Here is a 17,980-nt window from a genome sequence, read left to right on the forward strand (position 1 = left end):
GTTTCAATCGAACCTCTTTGTCCCTTTACGACAGCCCTCGTCGTCCTTGGCCCTTGGCCCAAGTAATTTTGTTTATTCCGCCGTGTTAAGGGACTTCGTGTCGGAAAGAATAATGGAAAACCGCCGATGAGACTTTTCTTCACCCGCAACTAACGAGAAAACAAGAAGGAAAGGGCAAAAAATGTAAGGGGAACGTGACGTTGAGATTTTTTATTTTCAGAGAGAATCACACGGGGGTTGCTTTGAATTTTCATGAGATGCAAATCGATAGATTAAAACGCAATAATGAAACGTTTTATATGCAGCGCATCTTCTGAAATATTGTGGAGATATACAGAATGACCCAAGAAAACTTGATTTAAATAAAATATTACTACAATATATAATCATATAGTAAACATATGATTTTATGAACAATATACTATTTAATAATAAATGTTGTTGTTGAAATATACTAAAAATCTAATGACATTTTAAGGTTTTCAATATTAAAATTGTACCTTATACAGTTGTTTTTATAAAGACATAAAACACAAGAGCCAACGTTGTTGTTAATCATCAAGCTGGTCAAAAACTACAAATTAGTTATCGGTACGTATGTGTGGTTTAAAATATAATGGTTTTTCTTTAACAATTCTCGTCGTTTTATTTGCGTTTAAGAAACATAAAACTGCAAGATTTTAGTTTATTGAACGTTGACTTAATGGTTAGAATTTGTGTTGAACTAAATTGTTTAAACAACCTTGAAATTTGTTCAGACTTGACGTGCTTTTTTTTCTTTGCTCGTTAAAAGGTTTTCAGTAAAATATTTCAAACATTTTCATCGATAATTATTAATTTTATTTAATAATTTAACAATTTTGAAAAATTTCAAAATTAAATAACAATTTTTTTATAAATTTTGTTGTATTTAAATTTTTGTGCAATACAATTCAATAGATCGTCACGTACACTTTCTATGTTTTAGTTATAAAGTGGGTCATCTGTAGTTTCAGGAGTATCCATAGCGGGTTCAACTATATTACATCAGTAGATGCGAAGAGAGAAGCGGCGGGTTTTGTGAACTTCGATAATCTAAAGTTCATTCAGCCTTCTCTTGGTTAAAATTTGTACGAATTTATTAAGTTGGGGAGCTTTTAAAATTAATGTAAGCTTTTATCTTTCACATACATAATAATGCTAGAAAACTAACAATATTAATCGTGAGCAAGAACCTAGCTGAAGTCGTTACTGGTGATGGCTTAGATCGTGAACGACGGTGGAGAACTTTGCAGCCGACTATGCAAGGCCTACAGGATGTTTAAGCTACTGGTTATCAATGGGACGGTAGGTAAGGGCCTATACTCAAGCATAAGAAACGCGTGAATGTCAGTAATGGCTTTCTCCATTAAAGATCTCCACTCCCACAAAAAGTACATAACTTAGACATGTGCACTACTGGATTGCCCGCTAAATAATCTCTCTTCGTGAATGTAGCTCTAGAGGCTGCAGTCTCTGTGGACGTATTTAGAGAATTTCTTAAGTGCTGGCCCGATCAGCTAATGCTAAAGCTTTGGAGTGAGGCTACCTCCAGGTTGCGTCTTTTGTGTCAGGAACAGACTGTATTTTTATGAAAGCTTAAAAACACAATTGCAAAAACCCTGGCATCAAACACAAGAGCGTAGTAATTTTCTGTGATTTGCGGTTGAAATTCGCCTGGTAGAGATATGGATTTCTCAGAACTTTAATTAATCTCGGGATTCTTACTTTTTTATATTTCGGCTGTGATGCTCCAGTCATGGTCACGATTTTTTTGTAACTCCCGCTCTCGTCCTTGATCTTGTTATATATATACGTTCTTGCGGTGGGTCAGTATTACCGATATTCGAATAATACTGACCCACCGCAAGATTTTGTATATGAAAAAGAGTTAAATTAAATTAAAATGGAATATAAAAAATATTATATAGGTGTAGAGATACCATAAAAATGCAATAATAAGATATTGTTTGTGAAGATATTGGAAAAACATATTAAAATTAATATGTAGGATTTAGTCATACCCAGATTAGATTTATTCTATCTTGCGACCGCTGAGGGTTAAAATAAATAGACAGTTCTAAATCAAAATAATAATAAATGTGCGGCTAAATGAAATTCGTTTTTATATTAAAAGAATTAGAGAGGTTTCGTTTTATTGTACAAAACTCAAACGGGTTTTATAATTAAATTAAATTGAAAACGAAGCTCTACATAAACAAAATAAAGCTTTTCTAAAAAAAACACTTTTTAAATTAAAAAAATATTTTAACAAATAATTTTTTTTATAATAATTATTCCGAATAACTTTTATTTTTAAAGCAAGGTTTCTGTTTAATATTTTATATGAAAAAATAAATATAAAAAAGCTTATTTTAAAATTGTGACTTATAATATTACATATATGTTTCAGTGAATATGTATTTTTAGAAACACTTGCTTAAAAATATTTTTTCTAAATATGCTAATGTATTAAACAATTTATTTATAATTTTACCGATCAATATAAGTAAAACTGTAATTATTCACTAAGTGGATAACCTGATGACATTTAGTGTCGCCCAACAACTATGTTTTAAAATTATAATTAACTTAATGGCTAATGTGAAATTATATGAGTGCTCTAAAATATCAATGATACTCAATATGACAGTTGAAAAACATCCATTTGGTGTTTTAGCCCAAACTTCAAACACATTTTGATCTAATGAAAGTTTTCAAACTATAGTTAGGTTTGGTTTGATCAATTCGTTCAGATTAGATGTAAGTTTAAACACCAAATTAATATTTTGCAACTGTAAAATTGCGTTTCAAAGACAGTTAAAACAGCATATAATTTCAGTAGCGTCTGTAATTTAACTTCTTACTAGTAGAAATATTATTTCACTAAAACGCTAATAAAAATATGGTAGTAAAAATTCACTGTAACATATTGCAAACATAAAATATATATTTTATAAAAATATCAATTATTAAAAAATGAATAATACAAAATAACAGCTAACATAGATATATCAACACAACCAAAATAAGCATATTGATAAATGAATTGACTGTTTCTAATTTAGTGAAATACGATTTTTTAATTAAAGTTTACTTTAAAATAATACATAAATTTATACAAAATAATAAAATAATAATAAAAATAAATATTTAAATTTAATAAATAAAAATTATAGTATCAGAGAAAAAAATGTATAATTTTATAATTAATGCTTTCGTAAGTATGTCTCTTTTTTAATTTTAATTGTATATCTTATTTTAATCGTTTTAAGCTGCAAGAGATTAAACAAGCTCCCGTAAAATTTACAGCTTTTTAATGCTAACCATAGCTTCAAACCCCCCAGATTTGAACCGAAATAAACACGGGTTATGGCTTTGAACTGATTAAAAAAATATTAAAAATAAAAAGTTAAAATTATCACTCGGGGACTAAAAACAGACAAAGCGTAAAATTGGGAATACAATTTTGAAAACAAAAACAAAATTGTTTTTATTTGTTTTGTCGATAGAAAAAATACGATAACTCATTCGGTAAAGTGTCTTGGGTGCGATTTTGAGTTTTTAACTGAGTTTTCTTCCGACTGGGAAAACTTAATGTGAAGACATCGGTTCGAAACTTTGCTCCAACTTTATTTTATTAAATATTCTTACGTGCTATATTTTTGATCTATGTTATTATTACATATACAGCTTTAGCAATATAATATCATAAATAATGGGACCATTTTATAATAATAAAACATAATCAATCATTTTTTATTGCTATTGTTTAATTGCACTTTAATTTTAAAGCTGCGTGTTTGTATATCCACATATAATTAAAATATGAGCTTTTAGTTATATTTAATGCGTGAGCATATAATAAATTTTAGTTAATTGAAACCGGATGAGTGAGTTTATTATTATTAGAGTAAAATATTTTTAACGAGCAATTTGCAGAGAACTATTGCACTTATATTTAAATCAGCATTGTATTACGTTTACAATTAATGTCATATATTAGTTTAATTTTGCTTTCATTGCGAAATTAAATAATAAAAATATCAGAATAATAAGTTTAAAACAGTTATTAATGTTTCTAAATTAAACATAAATATTTAAATATTTGCAAGTTATTTTGCTCTTCAAAGTGTTTAATAAATATGATAAAGAAACATTGCAAATATCCATAAAATTTATATATAACGAACATTAACGCGTAGTTAAAGCAGAGTTTAATTTTAGTATTTTCTATCTAAAATTAAACGAGTTGTAATACAAATTTTGATTACATGTATTTATTTATTTAAATTATAGATCATTGTAACCTAACAGATAACCTAATTGTTTCACGATTGACAAAAATCAATTATTAGTACTATTACAATACACAAAAAAAATGCTTTGATGAAAATAAACTTTGGCAAACCACACTTTTAATGAAAATCATCATATAAAATTTGATACAATGAGACTTTGAGCAAAATTAAAAACTCATTTGTAAAAAAATATGGAGAAGCAATTAAAATCTAAATTAAAAGAATAATAGCACTAGACAAAAGAGACGATGCAAAATCAATTTTTGTTTACTCATTAACAAACAAAACACATGATTGAGTCAATGACGTCGCAACTGCTTCAGAAATAAGAGAAAACTTACGCCCAAGATGATGACCCCAACACCAGTGGTCGAAACGTCGGCAAACGAGATGCGAAACGAAAGCCCCCACATTTCAAAACGCTAAGTTACGTATTAAATAAATCCTGTTTAAAGTTATATATTTGAGTCCGGCAATTTATTTTACTAAGAACCCATTATAATCCTTATCGAAGGCTTTTTAAAATATGTATATACGACGTCTACTTGTACTCCTGTATCGAGAGATTTTGTGAAAGACAAAAGGTTAGTTACATTGGAACAGGTGAGACATAACCCATGCTGTTGGTTCGTTAAAACTTTCCGAAAGTGATTCAAAAGAATAATTGTTAAAAATAATTTAGTTGAAATTAACAATACTGCCACTTATCTATAGTTCTTCATAAACAATTTTTCACCCTTTTTATAAATATATGTATGTGACTTTTGTGCATCTCCAAAAATTAGCAAATGATAACGTATCAAGATTTAGATCAAAAATACGTTACAGGAGCAGCGAGACTAACTTCGCAACCATTAACGTATCTATTTTTATAGATAAGATAAGAAAGGCGAGTGATGGAAATGTTTGAAATAAAATCACCAAACATTTAAATACACGTGTTTTATTTTTTATTTAAATAAAACTCATATTTTTCTTATGCATTAAGAACGTTTAGATTTTAAGAACAATATTCTGTTCAGTTCCTATCGAAATTAATATGTAAATTATTAGTCAAAGTTTCTTAAATAATATATTATTCAGAATTTAAAATATATTTTTTTTTTTCAAAAATAAATGTAAGAAATACATACAGCATAAGAAACTTTTAAGAATTTCTTCATACATCATTTGCCTATGTAAACTCCGCAGTCCGTTCGCTTTATCGAGCTTTCGCACAAAAGTTCCCCTCAGATTTAACAAGATTACGCCCGCGCATATTTGATTTGGCTTTTTGCCTCCATATCGCGTGCCTTCGCGCTTTTGCCGGTCATATACACCAGTACCAATTTTCTCTTTTTTTCCTCACTTCCTCATCATCATATTATTACAGACGTAAAATTTCCAGCCATCTTCTCGACTCATTAATTATTCCCGTATGTAAGTAAATACTCATCGGAATATTCAATATTGACCTAACATACCGATGAATATTCAAAGCTTCTGCGAATAGCGTCCGTCTGAGCAGAATAAATAAGGGAGAAATCGTAGTAGTGTAATTATTTTAAACACACATGTGTCTATCCGCAATTAATAAACTAAATAACCCACAGGAGCATTTGCAGCTAGTAGACGATTCTTAAAGATAATTTAGGAAATTGTATAAAACTAAGAGTGAAGATAAATATACCGAAATGTACCATTTATGTATCATAATGATATTTAAACAAAAATGTTTTCAAAACAACATTCAAAAAGGTTCGAGTCATTCATTGCTATTACCATAATCATAATTGTATCTGCAATGTAACGCCTGCACTACACTCTCTAGAAGTTGTTCGAACCGATGTTACAACTGAAGCCGGCCGAGACCTTCGACTTCGAGTACACTGCCGCGAATTTCATATGCCGTCCGGACGGCGGCTTCATTCACGTACAACTGGCACATTTGCGTGCGATCGAAAATAGTGCCAAATAACGCAATTTTTAAATTGTCATTTTATTAAAATTACGCTACTGATAATTATATAAGTTTGTGTGGGTACTCACCAATACAATATCAGTTAAAACTTTTCGGTCGTAAATATTTAATTTACGCAAAATCTTTGTCGGCTTTTGCAAAATGCCATAAGGCATAAAAATGCAACTTCAGAATACGAACACCACATCTGTGACTATCCTAGAATTTGTCGCCATCGATTCTAAATAAGAAATCGTTATGGTGTGACATTTATATAAACCTATCTAGAAAAATACATAAGGATATTCGAAACGATTTTTTTTAACAAAATCAAGTACCACTAATTATTTTTTAATTATTTAATTTTACATGAAAAAAAAATTATATCTGTTAGAAAAATATACAATCAAAAATATTATTAATCTCTTTTGGTGCCCTAAAATATTCAAAGATGTCAGTAAGAGTCTGTTGAAGTCCCCGATAAGCATGTGTTATTATAACTTGACCACGTGACCCCTATGCAGCGCTCGACATGCGTGTTAACCATAGGACGCCTACGCGCATACTGAAATTGAACTAAGTTACTCGTTCTATCTCAGTTTGCGAAACACCATATCATTATCTCTCTCACTCTCGTCACTTAACACGTGAGAGAGCGAAAGGAGAAGTATCTCACCGCTCGAGCTCGAAAGAGCAGCTCCTATTTCGGTACCTTTGACTTCGGTCCTTTTCGCCGACAATGTTCGAAAGCGCTCGAAGCTCGCCAAGTCAACTGAATTAACCCCACTTCACCTTCCGTTCTCGGTAACCTCAGATAACTTCCGAGAAATTTTAGAGCGGGCAGAACCGAATAGTGCAGGCACAAGGGAAGCATTTGCGAGCGCTAACCTTCTGGCCGCAACGTTTAAGAAAAAGGGACGCTATCGCAACTCTAGAGGGCAGGTGTAAGCATTTTTTTGTCAAGAATAAGAATATGAATATTTAAGAATAAAAATTAAAGTGGGACCTAAAAATTAAAACAAAATCTGTATTCTTCTAAGTTATATAATTTATGTATCAAATAACACTTTTTTAATTACAGTATTAATTGGAACATAATTTTTTTGGCATTTATCGCAAATTGCACAAATATTTTTTTTCTTTTTTAAAAAAAATTGTAATTTATTTTTCAAATAACATGTGTCAAAAATAAATGTATTTTTTTGTCCTCCTCTTTTCAATATTTACTCCAAAATTATTTTTAAAGAAGCATCCTCAAGACAAAATAAATAAATGTCAGCAATAACGACTTTCAGAGATCCCTGGATAATATTAATAAAGAGGTTATCAAAAATTTGAATATCTAGAATTTATTTTTAACAGTTTTCAGAATCAATAGATTGTAGATACTATCCCTTAAAATCTTCAAAGGATGCTTCATTAAATAGACGCTAAGTGAAGAACAAAACTAATATTATACAAACACTAAAAACACGAAAATTGTACTAGAATATAAGTACAGATAAGATCCGTACTTTACCTTGTAAAGACGTCTGAAATATTAAATTTAAATGTTTTTGAACAACAAAAGCGACTTTCTTTTAGTAGAACTTAAAGAAAATCATCAATAAAAGTGACACGCGCTCCGCATGAGGAATCAGAGCATCATTAACGCCTTATTGCAAACTTTGGCGATGTGCGTAGCAAATCTATAATCCGCTTAAACGTCTAGAATTTTATCTAGTTAAACCACAACTCCTATACTATAAGCATATTACGCCATGTAAGAATATCTAAAAAATATAATAACATTACACTAAATTATACTGAAATATCATATTGAAAAGACAAATCATAGTTTAATATGTATCTTTAAAAATGAAATACTATACCCATTTACAGTTTTAGCAGCAATTTTATTATTCTAATATAACCTTTTCAACGTACTAATCGAAAAAAAGTAAGTAAGACCCTTAGAGAATCAAACCCCTGGGAAACCGTGCTAGAGAATTGCGCTATCTGAGTACTTTTCGTGCCCTTTTTTACAATTTAATAGGTAAATATACCTTAAGGTTTGTAAAGCTCAGTTTTTTATTCCCTTGTTGTTATTCAGTGATTCTATAGCTCTCCGAACAGAAATGATTGTGTACGATTTAAAGGGGAAATATCGAAGGTTTATTTTATGTATAGGGTCGGTTATTCTTTTTTCCTTTTATACATGGGCTCGCATGAACTTTCGATTCGGTATAAAATCTTAATATGTACATAATTTAGTAACGTTTTCATTATGTGAATATATATTATACGTACACCCGAAATGTTATGTTGTATGAAACATTGTATATTATTTCCTTTCTTTGCTTTATACCGTAACAATATAGGGTTTCCTATATTGTATTATAAAATAATTGTAAAAGCTTTTGTCTGATTTTTTAGAGTGTCTTTTGTATTTTATAATTAGTTTTTGTAATTAACGTTGTATTATCTAAAGTTTATACACTACATATTCAGGGAAAATAATATAATAAATATTAAAAATATATAATAATTATTCAATGAATTTATAGACAAAAATATGTATACACTTTAGTTATTATTATTTTGGATAACAAATAATTAATACAGGATTTTAAAATACTTTTAACTTAGTCATGTTTTTATTGTCAGTGCATTTAAAATTAATCATCAGTTTCATGGTGTATGATTTAAAAAAAAAGAAAGTAGTTTAACTACAGTGACTAAGAACATACTTTAATATTAAGTAAATATCTAAGAGAAAATTGTATTTTTTTATTAAGCAATTCTGTGGATTTATCTATGAAAAATAAACTCTGCTAGTGGTCGCATCAAAATTGATGAAGAACATCTTAAGAAATTGACTGACCTAAGAAAACTTGCAGAAAGCCTTAGTATTGGATTATTAAACTAGCACAATATACTTTATTTCCCGGACTTAACACCTAGCAATTTATATTTATTTTAATTTTTAAAATATTGTTTTAATTGAAAAATAAAATGGTAGAAAAATTCAAAACATTCTTACTATCATACGCAATCCATAAACGTTAAGATATTCTTTATGTATTAAATCAATACAAATTTATCGCTATTTTGATTGCACTGATCGTATCTTATTTTAAAACAATTATTTTTTTATTTATATCAAGGACATATTATAATTAACTCTAGCTCAATTTATTTGTTTCTTTAATTACCTGACTAATATTTATTGCCTTTTAAAACAAGAGTAGTATAACTACAATGCTTAAGAACGTACTTTTATAAAACGTAAAGCTCTGAAAAAAATTATAGGTCGCTTCAAAGTTGATGACGACCTCAAGAAAACTTAAATATAGACCAATTAAACTTCAATAATGTCTATGCTTCTCCCCGGACTTCACACCTAGCAATTACTATTTATTTTTATTTCTGCATTTTAATTTTAATGGTAAAAAATAATTCCCTGGACGAAAACAAAACATCCATATATGAGTATTTTGACTTAAAACTTGATATGTTTATAAAAAAATAAATAATTGTGGATCTAAAAAGTTTTATCTAATAATAGTAAATATAATTATTAAATACACTTTAGTGGAAGAACGGTGACGAGTGGCAATTTGACATAGATTAGGCCGCGGCAGTAATGTTTATTAAAGTTTATATGTTATAGTTATATTTCCGTCGTAGTTGATTCATGTCAACTTGTCGCCGCCACGTCAGTGTTGCTAAAGTGCCACCTAGCTTGGGGCCAAATAAATCGGCTCCTCAAAATATTAAATTTGTAATATTGCGGGTTTTTTAATATTAAAAAAACATAAACTATTTTCACATCAACCCAATTTTATAAACATATATATTTTTTAATGCAATAATAACAATAGTATTTTAGAGCTGCGCGTTTTTATGTGTAACAATAGAATTAATATTTATAAATAAAAATATTAACAAATAATATAAAATATTTTCTAGGTAATTTAGAGAGTGCAATGATGTTGCGCCATTCATTGTTTATCTTGCAACAAAAGCTTTTTACTAAGAAGATATTACGGATGGTGGTTTGAAAAAGCGTTTTACTGCATTAATTATTCTCCTCACGAAAATGTTACATTAGAGCTTAAAGCTTCAACGATGGAGCTTTTTTTATCCGGCTCACACTGCGGACGAGAAATATAATTAAGCCCATGGACCATACTACTACATGTCGTTGGGACATGTTATGATTTTAAATCTGTTTCTATTATTTTCAAATTTCTAAAGCGAATACGTTCTACTTTGATGTATTTTTAAAAATAAAAAATATATTTAAAAATTACGTTTTATTATTGGATTTGCCATTATAATAATATTTTAAGACGCAATTTAATTTTAATTAATTTTTAATATGGCTTACAGTAATTAAAATATATTTAATTACAAATAAAAATGATATCATCAAAAATATTAATACATATATATATATATTGAAATTTCATAAACATTTTCAAGTAATTTATTTAACGATTTTTCTTGTAAATTTATTACAATAATTCCAACCCAAATGTTTTGTAATAATAACTGGTAATAAGTTGACGATATTGAACACAGAAAATGTAAATCTTTACATTTTATCACAAAGCAATATATTTCGCTCATGCGACTTTCAAGCGATAAATTTAATAGACGAATTTCATACAAATACGAAAATTTCTTTTTATACAGCACATATAAGCGGAATTTAATATTTTTCCCCCGCATAAAAATATATGTATGTTCACACATACATATACGGATGTAACAAAAAATTTTCGCAGAAGTCACGTATGTAATAGCTTCATGCGAATTATCGCAATTCTCATTTCTCAGAAACTTTCATTTTAAGAATCATCCTATCCTTAAAAATATTTTTTCTTTAAAATATCCTCGCCCTGTGTGTTTTTTTATTACTAAAGCCGTAACTTTTTAAGCGATAAATCTTATCTGACCGGATATCTGGCCGTTGTTATTAACTAAACAAATCATTTTTTCTTTCTCTTTTACCGAGGTTCTTTTTTTATTTTACCGTGTGGGCGTTTCTCTTTCGGCACACAAAGAAAGCATCAATCATGTCTCGTTTTTTTGAAATTGGTTACCATAAAGTTAAGTCATCAAACATTCGCAAACACACACATACATACACACATTTCATTATCGGTAAGGGTCGGAAGCAACCATGGGCGCCGAGTTTATACGCTTCGTTTGCTTTCTGGATGTTCATGTTTACTACAGAGAGTGTTTTTTTTTCGGTGTTCATATTTTATGTTTCGTTGCTGTGTCATTATGATGAGAAAATATTTTGTATACGTTAAAAATACTGATTTTTGATTAATAATGAAAAAGGCATAGTGACCAGCATTTTCAACGAATATACAATCTATAATAAACATGTTCTATAACGTTTTACAGAAATAAGTTAAAACTGCAGATTTTTTACTTTAAATATATATAAAATGGAAGTCGTTAATTATTATTTGTAATAAGAAGTTGTTACACGACCGAAGATAACACAAAATTTCCAAAATTAGAGACAAAAATAAATGCTTCAAAATAAAATACGACAAGTAAAACGTTCTGCAAAAAGTTTCCTTAAAAAAATATCAAATCATTTAGGAACAAAAAAATTAGTCAATATCAGTCAAAACATAAATTATTTTTTAGTTTGTTTTCTACGCATAAATAACATCATTAAAAACATAATAAATATGTAAATGATTATATTATAATAAATATTATATAATAACAAGTTGTTTTATATAATATTATTTTATTAACGCATTAATGCACCTACCGATTAAATTTTTACAGTTAATTCTAAGCTCATAGATATACACATATGTTTGAGCCCTTAGTAAACACTCAAAGTGACCCTCAAAATAGGTAATTTTGAGTGAATGCAGCTCTAAAAACTGCAGTCTCTGGAAACGTAATTGTTTTATTTAGGAATAGAATAATTGAACTCTTTCACAGCCAATAAAAGTTAAATTATACAACATTAATGCTAAATGTGACTTAAGCGATACAATATTAAGCTAGTAATACATTCTTAAAACAATCAAACTGTACTATATAATCTAAATGTATATACCTACAAATATTTTAAGACAACTCGTGACTTGCAAATGTGGTTAATAAATAAGGTCTGTGTAAATGTAAAATAATATAAAAAATAATTATTTAAATTATTAAACTAGAGACCATTTTATATGGAGAAAAATCATGCAGTAAGAATATTTTAGTATATGAGTTACTATGGAGGATCCAACCAGCTACACCGTTAGCTCTGAAATTATTGCAACGACCGTTTTAAATATTATAAAAATAAAATAACCAACTTTCTAGACAAAAGCTTTAAATATAAAAGAAAATGTTAAATACTACATTGCGCAAATACTTAAGATTTCACAGACCACTTACTTGCTATTACATTAACCTTTCGTAATCAGCAGAAAGCAACATTTTTGTGCGTTAAGTAGAGCAATAGACAATGCGTCTAACTTGCGTAAAAACCCCTATTGTTGTCCAGCACTTGTATTAAATATTTATATACTGCAATTTCACTTCTTCAAGGTGAATCATTTAGCAATGCAATTGATTTACCAACATCTGTGTCTGTGATTCACCAGAGACGTTTTTATTCATAAATATAGAATATGTGGCACTTTGTCACATCGATAGACTATAAACGAGTCAATTGACTAGATGATCAAAAAACTTAATCTATGTTGGTAAATTGTACATATAACTGCTAACAGCTTTTTAGCATACATTATGGGCTGCAAAGTTACAACCCTTCAGTCTCAAAAAAACTATATTTAAATTTTTATTAATAATGTCTAAAGCACATTAGCTATCAAAAGACCATTGCCAAATATTTTAATAAATAAGAATAGAAAATATTGATCATACGACCTAATTGGTTAAAATATTTTTTTTAATGAATTTTAGAAGAAACGTTGTATAAAAGTATCTTAGTATAAAAATCACAGTAAACTGACAGTTACTATATGGTTTCCTAAGATCGTGTTACATATTAATTTTGCTTTTAACTTTAAGAGATCTTATATTGAAACATATAATTTGAGCTATAAAACTATATAAATAAAATATTTAAATAAAAAAACAGTTTAAAATAAATAGCTTCTTAGGTATTTAACCTTAGAAGTTATTGTTGAATACATACATTATATTTACTTATTGATTTTGCTAAGCTAATTTTTTTCTGCTTGTAGGCAATTTGGAAAAAACAATTATTTGTTTTTTATTAGATACAATATTTTTATGGCACAAATTTTTGTGCTAAAAATACATTGTACAAAAACAGAATACAGTGTGTTTCTAAGAGATAATAAACAGCTAAGATACTTTACAAATTAAAAATTTATAAGCTCCTGGTTGATTAATTGAAAATTGAAAATTTTTTTACAAAAAAAAGTGGGTTATTAAAGCAAGATTTTATTAGCTTTATATAAAATATTGTCATTTCCTTTGCACTAAAATTAAAATTCCTAATTATTTTTTCTTCACATAAAAGTTCTATAAGATGTTGTTTTTTTTACAAAAAAAGTCTTATACATGATTTTTTTATATTTAATATGTATTAAAGTGCAATGAATTTTTTTTTCTAGTAGCATTTTAACAGTTTTTAATAAATGTTAAATATCTATTCAAACTAATTATTTTTTGAGATTATTTTACAGTTAGACTAATTTCACTTGATCCTTTCAGTCCTAAATTTAATTAAGCCAACCTTTTAAAAGTATCAGCTTAATATGCTAATATGTCCAATAGAAGTTAAGCAATAAAAAAACATTTTTCGGATTACAATTTTTAATTAAAAAAAAACCTGCACTACAAAAAAGTTTAAAAACACAAGTTAAGACATTGATTTTGGACAACCGTATTACTTAAAATATAACGATAGCAATTAATTTTTACCTAAAGTTGTAATCTCTAGATTGATCAAGAACATCGTTTTTTACCTAAAGTTCTAAAGATATTTATTTTTATATCTGAACTTCATTAATTGACTTGTTATATTTTGAAAACCACACTTTTTTTAATATACTAGTATTACGTTTTTAATATAATAGTATTATATTATAAAATTAGAGAAAAAATTGTCTAAAATTATGAGTTAAAATCTAAGCTACTAAAAATGAAATCTTATTATTTTATAATATTCATAATAATTAGATAAATAAACAGAGCAAGTCTTACTCTTTTTATTTTTTATGAAACAAGGGTTGTTTTATTTTTTTAGTCTTGCAAACGAAGTATGTTTGAATTTGATATATTTATAAATAAATATTTTTTATCTACTTACTACTAAAATTTAATTAGAACAATAAAAACTAGTGTTAAAAATATGTATTTAAAATTATACATTATGACTTTAAAGAACTCAACGCTTTCTCTTTATTAAATTCATAATTCTTATTTGGTTCTATATTAGAAAACGTTTAATAAACGTGTAATGAAACATTTAAAGTGAAAATAATTAAAGTGTTTTCTAATGCATACACGTCGACGCCACTTTAAGGATTCATAAGCAATAGACAGGAAATTCTCGTAAAATATATGCTATGACCAAAATCAGTGAACAATATCTAAAATACCTTGGTTTATATTCCAAATGGTGTCTAGTGCTTTTTAATTTATATTGTGTCAGAGAAATATGAATTAGTGGATACTATATTATTTTAATTCTAATCGATTATCACAGATTAAATTTTTCTAAATTTTTTTAATCATGCAAATTAAAATTATGAATTGTAAGTTAAAACAATTAGTCTAGACCTTACAGACTATGCTGTTCCAACTTTAATATATTATGATGTGATCTAAAATCAGCTTAATAATAAACCTTGCAGTTCAGAACTTTGCCCTTAATTTATGAATTAAAAATGAGTGTTATAAAATTGATTTATTTGCGACTACATCTGTTAAATTTTATTGGCAAATAAAGCAACTCTAAAAAAAGATTACATCATAAAATATATTATTAAAAATTTAAATGTGCCTATAAAATTATATCAATAAATTTATAAAACCCACTTTAAGCTCGCGCAATATTTCGTGGGATTGGCCCATTGATAAATGCTGACGTTTTAAGTGATTGATGGTATACTTTTTGCCCTTCGATATTATCAAACAGAATGTCCATATAGTGACCAAGGGACGCTTTTTACCACCGCCCACGGCTTATCGGACCGTGTCCCTTTTGGGTGTGTCCAGTTTACATGATGCGATCCCGACGGGTGCCCATTAAAGGAGGCAAATGGACTATGCAAATAAGCGACCACAATACACGGGCCACCCTGTATTTATTAAACTATAACGTTAAGGGCGTGGTGCTAGGGTGACGTGTGGGCGTTCGATTTTCATTAACTTTACGACGGGACCTTGTGATTTTCAATGTGATGCTATAACGTTACAAGCAAAGGAATAGATCATCCATACAAAAAAATATTTGCTTCATTGACTAGAAAGAGGGTTTGATTATGTAAGATGGAACTGTATATATAAGCTGCTATTCATATTATTGTTTGTACCTATCTTAAGTCTCATGAATTATTAATATCAAAATAATAAGACCATTAAAGTACACAACAATATTAAATCTCCAATTATATTATTTTTTGAAAGCTTGACTAAACTATACACTCAGATGCATATAAATAAGAATAATTTACTATATAAATTATTGTACTTAGACAGTATCGTCTATACAAAATTTAGCGCTTAGATCTTACATTTGACCTTGATAAGTGAAAAACGATATTATCTTAAGGGCCTGATTTTATTTCAGAATTTATTTTATAAGGTTGCGTATTTTTGATCAGATTCTCAAGACGTCATCATTTCCTAATCTTTGGAAATGCACTTAAGTCACCCTTATTCATATAAAAAGCTACCAAACATTCGTAGTAAAAGTATATATACTCTTCCTAAAAAGCTTTTTAAAAGTCGATATACGTGAACTAAAATATTATTATACATAAGAGAACCATGAAACTGTGTTGCTGGTCTCCTAAATCTTGCTGACAGTTATTAGGGACATATTTGCAAATATTTATGTTATAGTGAACGTATATTACAAGTAAAAAATGTTACTAGGATATTAGTCAAAGCAGATCTATATAATTTTTTATTTTAAAATATATTGCTACTAGTCAAATATAATTTGTCTGACAGATTCTAGTAAATTATATACTACTCAAAACTGTCATATGACAAGCGTGAAACGTGTAATAAGAGCGACGTAAGTGATGGTTTTAACTAATAGTTAAAAACGCCACTTTAACACCTATAGCAATTTTCGTTAAAAAAAATAGTTGTAGAGCGACACATAACTGGTTAAGGCAAAAATGTTGCAAATATCATCTACGCATTGAATAGGTACAGTTTCACTGATATTGGCCAGTAAAATTAATAATATTTTTTGATATATTTAAACTAGCAAATATATTTAAACTAGTAAAAATATAACTTAACTAAAACAACTAGCGGTTCTGAAACGTCCATTTTTCTGTTCTGAAGCACAAATAACCCAAACGATAGCCAAACCTAACCTGACCTAATAAACGTTTAAAATCATACTATAGTTTTTGACCTTTTGTTACGATATGTTTGGGTTTAACCCTTTGAGCGATACCGTCGTACATGTACGGCGGTCGATCTTTCACTCTTTTGAGGTACTCTAGATAGTTATATATTTACATATATAACTGAATAAATAATTAATAAAAAATTTGATTAAATATAAATGATTTTACAGAAAATAATACCAATAAATTAAATAGTACGTATGATATATTCATTTTATAAAAAATAATAAAAGTCTCTGAATTGATATAAAAAAATTCACAAAAGTAGAAAAATATATAAAAAATATGTAAAATTAATTAAGGAAATTCAATACTTGAAAATTGTTAAAATAAATTATTAATACATACTAATACAAAAAAGTAGTAAAATAAATCAATACAATTTATTGTGAAGAAATACTGATTTTTTTCATAAATTACTATAAATGCAATATAAATAATAATAAATAAATAACGAAAAAAATAATTAGGATAAAAATACGTAAATTTAACTCATTCTAATGTGTATACAAACAAATTAACAAATGTGTTTAAATTAACTAACTACTCAAAGGGTTAAACAGACAGTTATGAAGCTTAATTTGACAGTTAAGAAACGTCTATTTTTTGTTTTAACCTTAACCTTACCTAAAGAAATTAACTAAACGCAACTTAATCTAACGACAGTTCTAAAACTACCTATTGTATACTTTTCTAACCTTTTTCAACTGTCAAATTGAACTACTTAGAGTTTAAGCCTATCAGTTATTGAAGTTACTGAAATTACATTTACACTGGTGAATATATGTATTGACTGAAAAATAGATATTGACTGTACCGTTTATTTTCTGTTAAAATCCCTAATCAAACCAAACCTTAACTAATAAAAGTTCTAAAACAAACCATAGTGTTTTATCTTTCTTTAGGTTAAGTTTGAATTTAAACTGCAAATGGACGTTTTGCAACTTCTAAATTAAGTTTTATAGTATTCATTTGTGCATTGTAATGCAGCATTTAACTTAATAGCGCCTATCAGTTAAATAATATTTTTGCCAATAGAAATATAAGTCTACTAGTGAAATTTAATTCGGATATGATTGCACTAAAACAGCTAATGAAATTAATTTATACTAGTGATT

General features: G+C 27.9%; 1 protein-coding gene across 7 annotated transcripts in view; it reads right to left on the reverse strand.

Moving 5' to 3' along the window:
- The window catches only part of LOC148232809 (uncharacterized), a 449,135-nt gene that overhangs the window by 246,717 nt on the left and 184,438 nt on the right, over nt 1-17,980 (reverse strand). The gene's annotated exons all lie outside the window — the stretch shown is intronic.

This window comes from Plectrocnemia conspersa, unplaced genomic scaffold (genome assembly GCF_051122295.1).
Source record: "Plectrocnemia conspersa isolate PC_06_02 unplaced genomic scaffold, ASM5112229v1 ptg000008l, whole genome shotgun sequence".
Lineage (NCBI taxonomy): Eukaryota > Metazoa > Arthropoda > Insecta > Trichoptera > Polycentropodidae > Plectrocnemia > Plectrocnemia conspersa.